General features: G+C 37.0%; 1 protein-coding gene across 3 annotated transcripts in view; it reads right to left on the bottom strand.

The window, feature by feature from the left end:
• Window positions 1–629: 629 nt before the first annotated feature.
• LOC138700368 (transient receptor potential channel pyrexia-like) overlaps window positions 630–11926 on the bottom strand; it is a 91633-nt gene continuing 80336 nt past the window's right edge. For all 3 annotated transcript variants that reach the window (XR_011332336.1, XR_011332337.1, XR_011332338.1), the window contains exon 2: window positions 630–5576. The gene's annotated coding sequence lies outside the window, so the exon portion shown is untranslated. The remainder of the gene's footprint in view (window positions 5577–11926) is intronic.

Below are 11926 nucleotides of genomic sequence, written 5' to 3'. Positions count from 1 at the left end.
AATTATGGACGGAGACTTTTTACAAGCGAATGCAAATTTCATTGAAAGATATCAAGTATGTAATCATTATGAGAGAAAATAAAATAATGCGCATATTGCCACGGGTCCAAAAAAGGGAATTCCCCTTTTCCGTGTGTTCTTTGATGCTGGAGCCACTATGCTTGTCCGAAATGTTGGAGTCTCTTCATCTATGACCACTGAAAATAAGATACACAGCAAACCGCGGGAAAATATCCCTTTTAAATATGTCTCACAATGTTACATTCCACACATACATTTGCCATATGAGGGGTCCGGGTGTAATGAATGGATGAATGAATGACTGAAGTGTATTTATTGATACACAATTATACAAACTCATGTACACAAGATCCTTCGCACGAGCCTGTACGGCCATTCGTGCTGTAACTACGTATGCACAGTTTGAAACTTCAAAGAAAACAAAAATAATACTACTAATAATAAAATAGTGAAAACAATAATTGCTATTATTACTACTGTTATCATTAATTATCACAATTACAACTTATCTAACTTCATACCAAATTTCACAAAAATAGAATGAATGTAAGATATGAAAGAAAAAGAAACACATAGTGAAACATATATATATATATAATTATATATAGTCGACTAGCGCCTCTCTCGTTTCCCCGTTCCTTTGCTATACCAAGTCTTTCATCCAACCTCATAGACAGTAAATACTCTTCGATATGGTACCCTTCTGTTCGGAAAGCGTCGTTCATATTCAGCGACGGCACGCAAGGAACTTCCATCGCACAAACCATAAACATACACAATATCGGCGTATTCTGTAGTCGAAAATTTATAAGGCATCTTGGAAAACACAACTTAACACATTTCTGATAACTGTACCTGTATAACTACTGTACTGTAGGTAGCTGACTGAACTGCTATAAAATGATGAGTGATAGCGTATTTGTTGTGACATTTGTAATGATCCACCACCGGTTTGTTTCTCTTCTCTTATCTACATCGTTCAAAATGCAGATTCCAATGTTACGTCATTCATTGCGATCGGTGACCTTGTCTCACATCAGCAGCATATGGTAACGTCTGATTCACATTGGGGCGAGGCGTTTTACCAAAAAAATGCATCTACCTCCGCCTTCGTTCGAAAACGGACCTATGTTCATATGAACTTTTTCACTCAAAATGGTCTAAGATATCGTATCCTAAATGTTTTACCTTTCCTAGTGAATCACTCCGTATAGTCCAGATCAGCTTATTTCATACCCTAAAGGTGAAATATAACATATTTTCCCCTCATTACTATATAGAAAGAATCCAGTATTTCCTTAGAAAGAATCCAGTATAGGGCAGCGAAATTTGTTAAAGGTAAAAGAGAAGATGGAAACGATACGATAAAAGAACTTAAATAGGAAACTTTGGAAAACAGACGTAGGAAAACTAGAATAACATCATTGTATAGAGCACATCTAGGTCAGAAAGCATGGGTAGACATAACGGCTCGGTTAGAAAAGCCAACGTACTATGGTAGGAACGATCATGATTTTAAAATCAAATGTAGGAATGACCTACCTGCAGCGGTCTTTGAGGGCTGTCCTTCCTTAAGGAGATTCAAGAATAATTTAAAAAGTTGTATATAAAGTGAAAATTAAAATTAAGGTGACATTCAACATTTAATTTTTTTAAGGTGACATGTATTTATCTAGGCTGACGAGTTTACTTCCTTGGTTTGAATTGTAAATTATTTAAAACTAGCGTGTAAGAGGGCCTTAGACTAGAAATGTTTAGTTTAAATGTAGTTCTGTTTATAAGTATGCATAAGGATGTAATTATTTGACTTATTTGAACTGTTGTATCAGTGAAGCGAGGTGAGTCAGTGAAGTTATGGTTTTACAGTGCAGTGAACAGTTCCGATCAGTGATAATTTATAGCGGCAATGAAATGTGTTCTATAGTGTCAGTGAAATGAGTTACAGAGTGTCAGTGAAATGAGTGCTAAAGTGTCAGTGAAATGCGTCATAGTGCCACTACAGGGAATGAGATGAGAGTAAAGTGAAAGACTATTGAAACTTATGTAGGACCTATAGATAATTATGTAGGTTGTATTGTAAAATTAGGTATTTTATTTTATGTTTTATTATTATTGTGTTAAATTGTATTGTGTATTATTATTGTATTGTGTGTAAAATTGTATAGGTATGTGTTATAAAATTGTATTGTGTATTGTAAATTTTATTGTGTATTGTAAATTTTATTGTGTATTGGTTATCATTTTATTATCTATTGTTAATATTGTACCACTGCCACCGGGTGCTTGCCCACTTGCAGTGTAAATAAATACATACACACATATGCTAGTGGATTGTGGTGATTTTGTAGTTTCGAATTTCGACACTGACAAATACTACAAATGGTAGTGATTTTGTAACTGTTATGTTGGCAGCTGAGACAGACGTTGTCAGTACTGGAGTGCCATGAAATTAAAATTGTATTAGATTTCTGAGTCCGTTACTGGAAGCTAATGAAATTTGAACATACTAATAATTAATTAATACCAGTATTAATATTAATACATAATAGTTATTTCATGTGTTGCGTTGTGGTTACAATTCAAGATTATAGTCAGGTAAGTGTAAATAAATGTAACATAATTGAGTGTGATAATGCAGGTGTATAATCGATAGAAATACCATTTCACATTTTAATGAATTTCTTTCGAGTTTAGATTTTTATTACAATAATGTCAAAAAGAGGAAAAAGCATGGCAGCGACTCCACCAAGTCAGAGTAAAGCGTGCTGCGAGAGTGGGGATAACTTCCCCTACTGGCGTTCTGTTCTTCCAGATTTAACCGAAAGAAGATAATGAAGAAGGAATTATGCTCATGGAGACAGCAATTATAACTGGAATAGCAAAATTATTAGGAATAAGTATTCTTAAGCATACATTTCATGATGATATTCGGTTTTCGGAGTTAGTACTATTAATTTCATGTGGTCAAACAAAATACATATTTAGGTTAGGTCTCGTGAATCTATTGTTTAGTCAAACCAATGAATTTCATATTGCTACAAAAATACCTTTATAGTATAGTTTGCCTACGAAAATATGTTACAAATTATTGAACCATTTAGAATAACTTTCCAACATAAAAGTAAAGTACGGTAAGTAAATAAGTCATTCAGTGCATAGGATCATGATTCTACTTCATATGGTGATATCTGGTAACAGTTGGCAACAATGACAAGACGGCAAAATTTGCTGTTTAGGAACTATTCTTACGTAACCCTCACTATGAATTCTGGGTCTGATTTTGTTGTTGTTGATGTTGATGATGATGATGGTGATGACGATGTTGATCATCACAATAGTTATGATGACGGCGAGGAGAACTCTAACGAGAGAGATCTGATTTCGATCCTTGAAGTAACCTATATACGCTAAAAGATTTATGTCAACGTGACTGCAGGGCAAGTATTCGCTGAGTACATGGATTTCCTCTGTCATTTCTAATCATCCAACTGTCTCTGACTAACCTCTACATTTTTCAGAACTTCAAATAGTAGTGTCATTTCTTAAAGCAGTCTTTAAGCTTTCTTTTAAGGCTCTTATCTCATACAAAAGTGACATCTTATCTTCTCTCAGCACCTCTATCGCACTAATTTCAAGCTCATTTTCTCTCTTCTGATCTTTGTACTTCGCTACAACGCGAAGTTCATTCAATAATTTCGTAGGAATATCTTTATCACCGATGGTAATGTCCTTATAGTCAACCTGGTTGGAATGGATTCCTAACATTCTAATTTCACAAGGAATAAATCTCTTCACTTCATTCCACTCGTATAACAACTGCGCTTTACTCCATAGATGGTACACTTTTCCATAATCGAGGAGTTCATCTCCACCTCTAACAGCCAGAGCCACCAACATGTTTAATAAAGCTATTATCACCACCATCACAAACAAAACAGACGCAACTATGCTCGCAAACCTCATAGAAGAGAGAGCTTCCGTTACATAATTCAAATACCCATCGTCTGTGGAATTGGTAGTACTGTTTCCGCCAACAATTGGGAAAACTCCCAAATCGGAACCTTGGAGGAGAACCAAAATTGTGTATAAAAATGTATGCCAAAATTTGTTAAAACTTTCATTATCTTTGTCATAGTACAAAACGAAAAATGTTAAAGAAAATCCAACCAGAACAAACAGGAGAGTTAAAGAATGCGTAAAAATCTCTCTTGTGATGTATACAAACATTCCAGCTTGACGACTGATAAAAGAGATAGTGCTGGAATAGAAAGGCAGGGATAACCATGACAATAAGAAAGATATTCCACACCATTCTGGGTTATAAGGAATAGAGACGGCGACAAATGCTAGAAGAGGAGGAACAATAGTCCGTGTGATCTCAGTGATTCGCCGGAACTGGGAATACTGGCCAGGGATCAGATATGGGAAACAGAAGAGCATCACGTGTGCAGAGAAGATCCTTACAAACACACTTGTGACTGTTGAAAAGATGGTATCTGTTGGTGAAGATATGTACATGGTCAGCAACAACAGGTAGAGAAGGTACACGGTAAACCTGTAAAATATCATGTAACTACTTTTTTTCCATTCCAAATGGACAAGTGTCTTCAAGAGAGGATGTAAAAGCAATTTTCTCTTGTAACTGTGGCTTGAGTACAGTCTATTTGCAACAGCAATTGTGTTTCTCGATTTAGGACACAAGACTGACAAATTTATTTTCAATTTTCCTTTCTCGTTTGATAAACAAATACCTTCATTAAGGATATTTATTAAGAGATCTTCTCCATTTGGCATACTATCAACTATATAAGACAGTGCTGTGTATTTTGCCTTGTTAGCAGCTGCCAAATTTGCACCATTATCGATTAAGAATTTAACACAATCAGCTGAACCTGACATTGCTGCATAATGTAGGGCAGTATTGCCAACCTCGTCATCTAAAATTAAATTAGATTTATTTTCAAAGAGTAATTTCACACACTTCAAAGACCCAAATTGTGCTGCCAAGTGTAATGGTGATCTCTTATTATTATTTAGAGCATTAATCTCGTTTTCAAAGTTGCAGGAAGGATTGTCTCTTATGAAATCTATAAGTATCTGAAGAGCGTCTGTAGAACATTCTTCTGCAGCGTAATGAAGCGGAGTATTTCCTGTGGAGTTACACTCACAAGCTTTTGCACCGGCGTCTAGTAACAATTTCACACATTCTGAAGACGCTAACTGCGCTGCGAGATGAAGAGGAGTGTCGCCATTCCTATTCTTCAAGTCAGGATTGGCGTTTCGCTTCAGAAGTAACCTTACGCATTCTGAGGACCTTGATTTCACTGCTAAATGAAGTAGTGTATTGTCAAAATTATCTTTATCTTTGAGATTTATATCACCATGGAAATGTAACAATCGATCCTCAAAAGCAAGAGCATCTCGATCGTTACAAGCTGAACGTAGAAAGCGGTCGTCATCCGACGGAATGGAAGTCATCCTAGGGAAGTATGTTCTTAATGGCGTTCCGCAATGTTTTTCTTGCAGTGCAGCGAATGAATGTTGTCATGAGAGTACTGAAACCCATAAAAGATTATATTGGTATATTTTAAAATGGAATCACATTTTGTTTTATGTAAGCTTACAGAAGTTTTTGTTGCATAAATTCGTATCCTTTTTGGGGGTATTTAATTTGTAACTATTTTCTTAACTCCTAAGTCACATAGTAACTTTTTTATTATTATCACTATACTTAATGATGAATTATGTAGACAGGTTTTTATATTTATGTTATACATCGTGTTTTAAAATAATATTAGCACTTTTCATATCAATATTATTAAATAAGTATTAATGATACAAAAACTTGGTGTATATAATTTCTTTAAGAAACTCTCATAGTTTTTAATGGTACATTAAATGTAAACACTCAACGTGAAAATTCACTTTTACACGGCATAAGTCAACACGATGGTCAAATTCTCGTCACACACTCTCAAATTTACTCTTTCTGTTTATGGAGCAATGATGAGACGGGATGTCCATGCGCCCAGAATTGGATTTCTAGTCCAGGTTCTGGAAGTTATAGGCGATCGTCCATGTGCGGCCAGGGAAGTTTTTGGTAATCGTCCAGGTGCAGCCTGGGAGTACCTGGGTTATGATATGAATATAAATAATATTTACATTTCTGTTTTGCAGACTTAACACTGCCTATAATAATGTGTAAACAAATAATTATTAAATATGAGTATAGCTGTCGATACTATAGTGGGATACTGTACAATTATCTGTGTAAGATTTGTTACTGGTATGGTTAGAAACATTGTTTGTAAAGCTATAGACTTCGTCTTTTTTATTGAGCTTTTCATTGGACATAGTAAAAGACATGTTCTTGACCGGTAGGAACTTAAATGAAACTATGTTTACGAACTGTATTTTAGTATGAAGTTCTACTTCAGTGCCATCATTTGCATCCTTTAGAACTTTTCTTTTTCTTTCATTATTTTCTTTCATTTGCTTATTGGCTTCTACTACTTATGAAAAAATAGCGAAACGCATAAAATTAAATATATATATATATATATATATATATATATATATATATTATTTACATTTTATACCATAACCAGAATTAATTGTTAAAATCTATGTTTGGCCGCACATGGACTATGAAATAAAATATCCCGGGCCGCACTTGGACATGTCTGTCTCTCCAACTTTTCGTCTAGGCCGCACCTGGACGGTCCCCGTGACGCGATGTCTTACTTCTTCAAGGTCTTGGTGTACAGGTAGTACATAAACTATATCCTTTATATACCCTCAAAGAAAGAAGTCGCATGGTGTCAAGTCTGGTGACCTGGCAGGCCAAGGCAATAGGCAAGATCAGCGGTAATAGCACGTTCAGTTCAACGATGTGGTAGTTGCTCAATTCGGATATGTCTACGAAACAACTGAATTAATTTTTGCAAGATGCAGAACACAAACGATTTATTTCTGGAGTACAAGTAACCATTTTCCAACGTCTTCCATGGAAACAGAAATAATATATTCTCTGAAATATGTAACTTGAAACTTTAAGAATTTGGATATCACATAACGTGCACAATGATCATGTATCATTAATACTTAGTTAATAATAATTATATGGAAATGTTACTATGGTTTAGAAACACGATGTATTCTAGGGGTATTATACGAGGCGCATCCAGAAAGTAAGTTTCCCTATTTAAAAAAAAATAACACACACTTTCAGGAAAACATTTATTGGCAACAGGTACAGCTATGTTTCAGCTATTTTTCAACATAGCCAACATCGGAATTGAGACACTTGTATCATGGGATCAACTTTTGTATCCCTCTGTCATAGAACTCTGCCGCCTGTGAATGGAACCAGCGTGTGACAGACGTCTTCAGCTCTTCGTCGTTGCCAAAACGCTCACCGGAGGACAGGAATTTCTTGAGGTGCAAGAAAACGTGAAAATCGCTGGGAGCAAGATCAGGACTGTAGGGTGGATGATCGATCAACTCCCAGCCAAATTCCGTCAAAACAGCTGCTGCTCTGCGCCGAGCCGTATGTGGACGAGCATTGTCATGGAGGAGCACAACACCTGCAGTAAGCATTCCACGCCTCTTGTTTTGAATGGCAATTTTCGCAGTGTTTCACAATAACGGTCAGCGTTCACTCTTTCACCTCTTGGAAGGAAGTCAATGAGCAGAATGCCCTTCCTGTCCCAAAACATCGTGCACATCACTTTCCGTACCGACAGCGTTTGTTTGAATTTCGTCCTGACCGGAGATCCACTATGCCGCCAATGCATTGACTGCTGCTTGGTTTCCGGGGTGAAGTGCGAAATCCAAGTCTCATCGCCCGTGACGATCCTGTCGAGGAACTCGTCGCCGTCATCGTGATACCGTTGCAGAAATGTCAGTGCTGCTCCTAAACGTTGCATTTTGTGTTCGGGTGTCAGGTTTTTCGGCACCCACCTGGCACACACTTTTTTGAAAAGCAGGTGCTTAGTGACAATCTCATGCAACAAGGATCGCGATATCAGCGGAAAATGGCTGCTCAGCTCCGTAATAGTGAAGCGACGGTTCTCCATGATGCACTGCCGCACCAGCTCAACACGATCATCACTGATGAGGGACGGTCGCCCACTGCGCTCTTCATCATGGACACTTTGACGACCTTCGGAAAACTGCCTACACCAGCGACGCACCATCTGCTTACTCATGATGTTCGGCCCATAGACCTGACAGAGCAGCCGATGAATTTCAATTAGCGCAATGCTTTGTGCATTAAAGAACTTTGTCACCGACCGAACCTCGGAGGCGGCGGGAGAAGGAATAAGAGCTTCCATTTCGGGCCACTGCTGCCACGCTACTGGCACCAGGCGGGACCTGTCCGGCTGGCATATAATTGATACGTCATAGATCTGTTACGCATGCGCAATTGACACGGCTAATTACGTTTACTTTCAAGGGGAAAAAATCGGGAAACTTACTTTCTGGATGCGCCTCGTATTTTAACAATATTTTCTTAAATTCCGTCATAAACTTATCTTATATAATAATGTAATTCACAATTATGCAATAATTATTTGTACATGCCGTTTCATGATAGTTATTATGTAAAACGTCGTAAGAAAATAATTGTTTCATAGCTGAAAGGACTGTATATGCTGCAAAACAACCTTCATTTTAGAATAATTTATTTCAATATGTTTGTATTTTTAAATATGTATATTCATTAACGTTATCTCATATTTTATATTTTAATACAATATGGTTAATGTAACCCATTGCACATCAGTATAATAGTTCAATGGAGGTAACAGTGATCTGAAGATGGTTTACAAAACCGAAAACGTTCATCAAGTAGAATGAAATAAAAATATCACATTATTATATAAGATAAGTTTATGACGGACTTAAAGAAAATATTGTTAAATTAACAAAACTTATCGGAACAAAAAATAGGTATAAAATTCTAGGGGTATTATATTACACTATAAAGTCCGCCGAGTTAGTTCTGTGGTAATGTGTCTACCTCCAGACTAGCCGGCCCGAATTCGATTCCCGGCGAGGTCAGAAATTTTCATGTATAATTTCTACCTTGGAACTAGGAGAGATGGCGGTGCACAACTTCTAATCACTAGATTGTGCACCAATATGCCTGGGTTAAATCCCAAATCTGTCCGCAGTGCATATGAAGGGAAGGCATATGCCACTGTTGATAGTGATTCGTCCGTCGGATGGAAACGTTAAGCCTGGCGGCCCCCTTGGTGCTATTCGACAGGGAGTAGGCTACGTGCCGGCACGGGTTTTGCCTTCTCCCTTCCTCATCTTCATCATTATCATTCATTCCAGACACTACACTTACACTAACACTTACACATACACTCACCTTAGTAATAATAATAATAATAATAATAATAATAATAATAATAATAATCCGTGGCGCTACAGGGACTAGACCGACCAGCCGGCTGCTGGCCTCACGCCCACATTCCGAAGCAGAGGTGGACGATCATCCAACCAGAATGGAGGTATCGTGTGGTTAGCACGATGATCACCCCAGCCGTTATAGCTGGCATTCGCAACCGGATTTCGCTACCTATCGCAGCTCCCCAAGTGCATCACGATGCTGGGCGGGCACCGGTCCCAAATTTCATGGGAAAAAATTTCTTCTCTCATGAGGACTCGAACCAGCGCGCATTCCGTAACGCGAGTCCTAGGCAGGATGCCTTAGACCGCGACGCCACGGCGCGGGACACTCACCCTAGTACACGACATAAATCTCCACAGATATACATCATGTATATTGTGGCCAGCCGAAGTGGTGTACAACTAGAAAAATGGGTCACAGTCCTGCCACCTATCCGCAATATGCTGAACCCGAATCACGTAAAGTAAAGTGGGTAGGCATTGGATTTTTTTTTTCCAATGACTCTTTCTTCATAAATACCAGGTCGAATTTGACCCTTTCCTTTTGAAAGAATTGTAGGAGATCATATGATAAGTTATAACCTAAAATATTTCAAGGCAACGTTATCTACCAATGGTAGAGTGAGCAAATTGATAGGGTCATGTATGAGAAACCGGTATATTTTTACTTATTAGTGGATTTGGATGGTTGTGGAGGGATGCTAGAAATTTTGTACGAAGAGTTTTGATATAATCTGAAAAGTATAGTATCCCAAGATCATCATACAGTTGGCTATTTCGGATGAGATAGTCCGCTCCAGTGATGGTTCTACAGATGGCTCGTTGAAGTCCGTCTAGTCGTTTAAGATGTCGTGTATGTGCTTGAGCCCATATTTCACAGCAGTATGTCATGTAGGATCGAATTAATACTTTGTACAGCATTGTTTTGATATTTAAAGACGTATAACTCTTGAAAAATGAGTAGGCATTGGATACATACATATATTTTTTTTTCGTTGTTGGTAACTCTATAGCATCTATTAGATGCTTTATGGTTGTGCTAACAGATGGAGTTACTTGTCAACAATGTGACGCTGAAACGTGTGTTCAGGTTACTGCCCAGCGACAGTCCTGATGTATTTTATATTTTGATGATTGGTTAATTAATATTAACCCGGCACACTCACAATCACACTCACATCATACAAATTTCCAGACTCTAGACACCCAGGTTATCCTTCTTCTTCAAGAAGAGCCCGGGAATCGAACCCGGGACCTCCTGCTCTAGAAGCCAGCATGCTGACCAACAGACCACGGAGGCGGTCTATACGTACATATTACACACAGAATACTATGCTACAGTTATATAGTACGCTATATTATATTAAACAAACAAAAGAGGTATATACGTTTTTATCCCAATATTGCTCAAAATATAAAAAAAAATGAAAATTTAATATTTTGTACTTCCACTCACTTCCAAAAGAATTAATGTGCGCGTCTGGTGTAACCTAAAAGATTTAATCGCATTAAAGTTGTAATACAATGTAACTTCTTAATTTTGAACGATTTTAGAATGCTGTGCACTCTTGATTGTAGCGTGTTTAATCGTTGAGCAACTTCTTTCACTGCTCTTCGTGTTACTGAGAAAAAGAAAATCTTATCGTATTTCACCCACCTAAATCTTAAAGACAAGACATCCAGTGGACTTGTCTGCATCACGTTAGAAGACGCCTGAAGCATGGGAAAAAGAGGGAGGGTCAAAATGTTGTTGGCATTTCAGACACAGAAGAAAACTGGTACCGTATAAATGCTGCATACTTTCTTAATAAATATTATACGCAGTGGTAATAAAATTTTATATTTAAAGCAACATTTTATCAACAGTAATCTCACTAGACGTTTTGATTTATCTAGAGAAAATCAAAACTCGAGTGGGATTTAATTGACTATTACACGATTAGAAGAAAGTATATAAAGATTAGAAGTAACTAAGTACTCCAATACAATAAAATATTAATTGACTTACGAAAATACAACTGTCTTCAAATGTATTATTGTACCATCTCAACATTACAAATATTACGCTAGATGCATGCTAGATGGCAGTAGTGTCTTTATACAGACACTGTAATGATTACTATTCAATAAATCTTAATATTAAACAATCTCTGATACGTGACTATCCATAATATCATATAGCAGAAGTTCTTTTTATCCTCTCAGAGCAGAAGCTATAACATAACCTAACTAATATACACAAGTGTTAGAAAAGTTTTAATTAACGACGATGACATAAAAAATAAACATGAATAATTTTAAAAGGAATAATTATTGAATGTACAATTTTCAAATTTGAATGTGGTTGGTAGTTCAGTTGATGTTATTTTGGACGTGTGCATAATAGAAGTGGAACTCGTTGATTTAGACCTACATGGTGTATTCAACTTATTTAGGATTTCCGAATGGTGCTCTTCATTTATTTGTAAATCGGATTTCAGAA

This window comes from Periplaneta americana, chromosome 5 (genome assembly GCF_040183065.1).
Source record: "Periplaneta americana isolate PAMFEO1 chromosome 5, P.americana_PAMFEO1_priV1, whole genome shotgun sequence".
Lineage (NCBI taxonomy): Eukaryota > Metazoa > Arthropoda > Insecta > Blattodea > Blattidae > Periplaneta > Periplaneta americana.
Note: the sequence above shows the minus strand (reverse complement) of the source record. Positions and strands in the feature narration are given on the sequence as shown.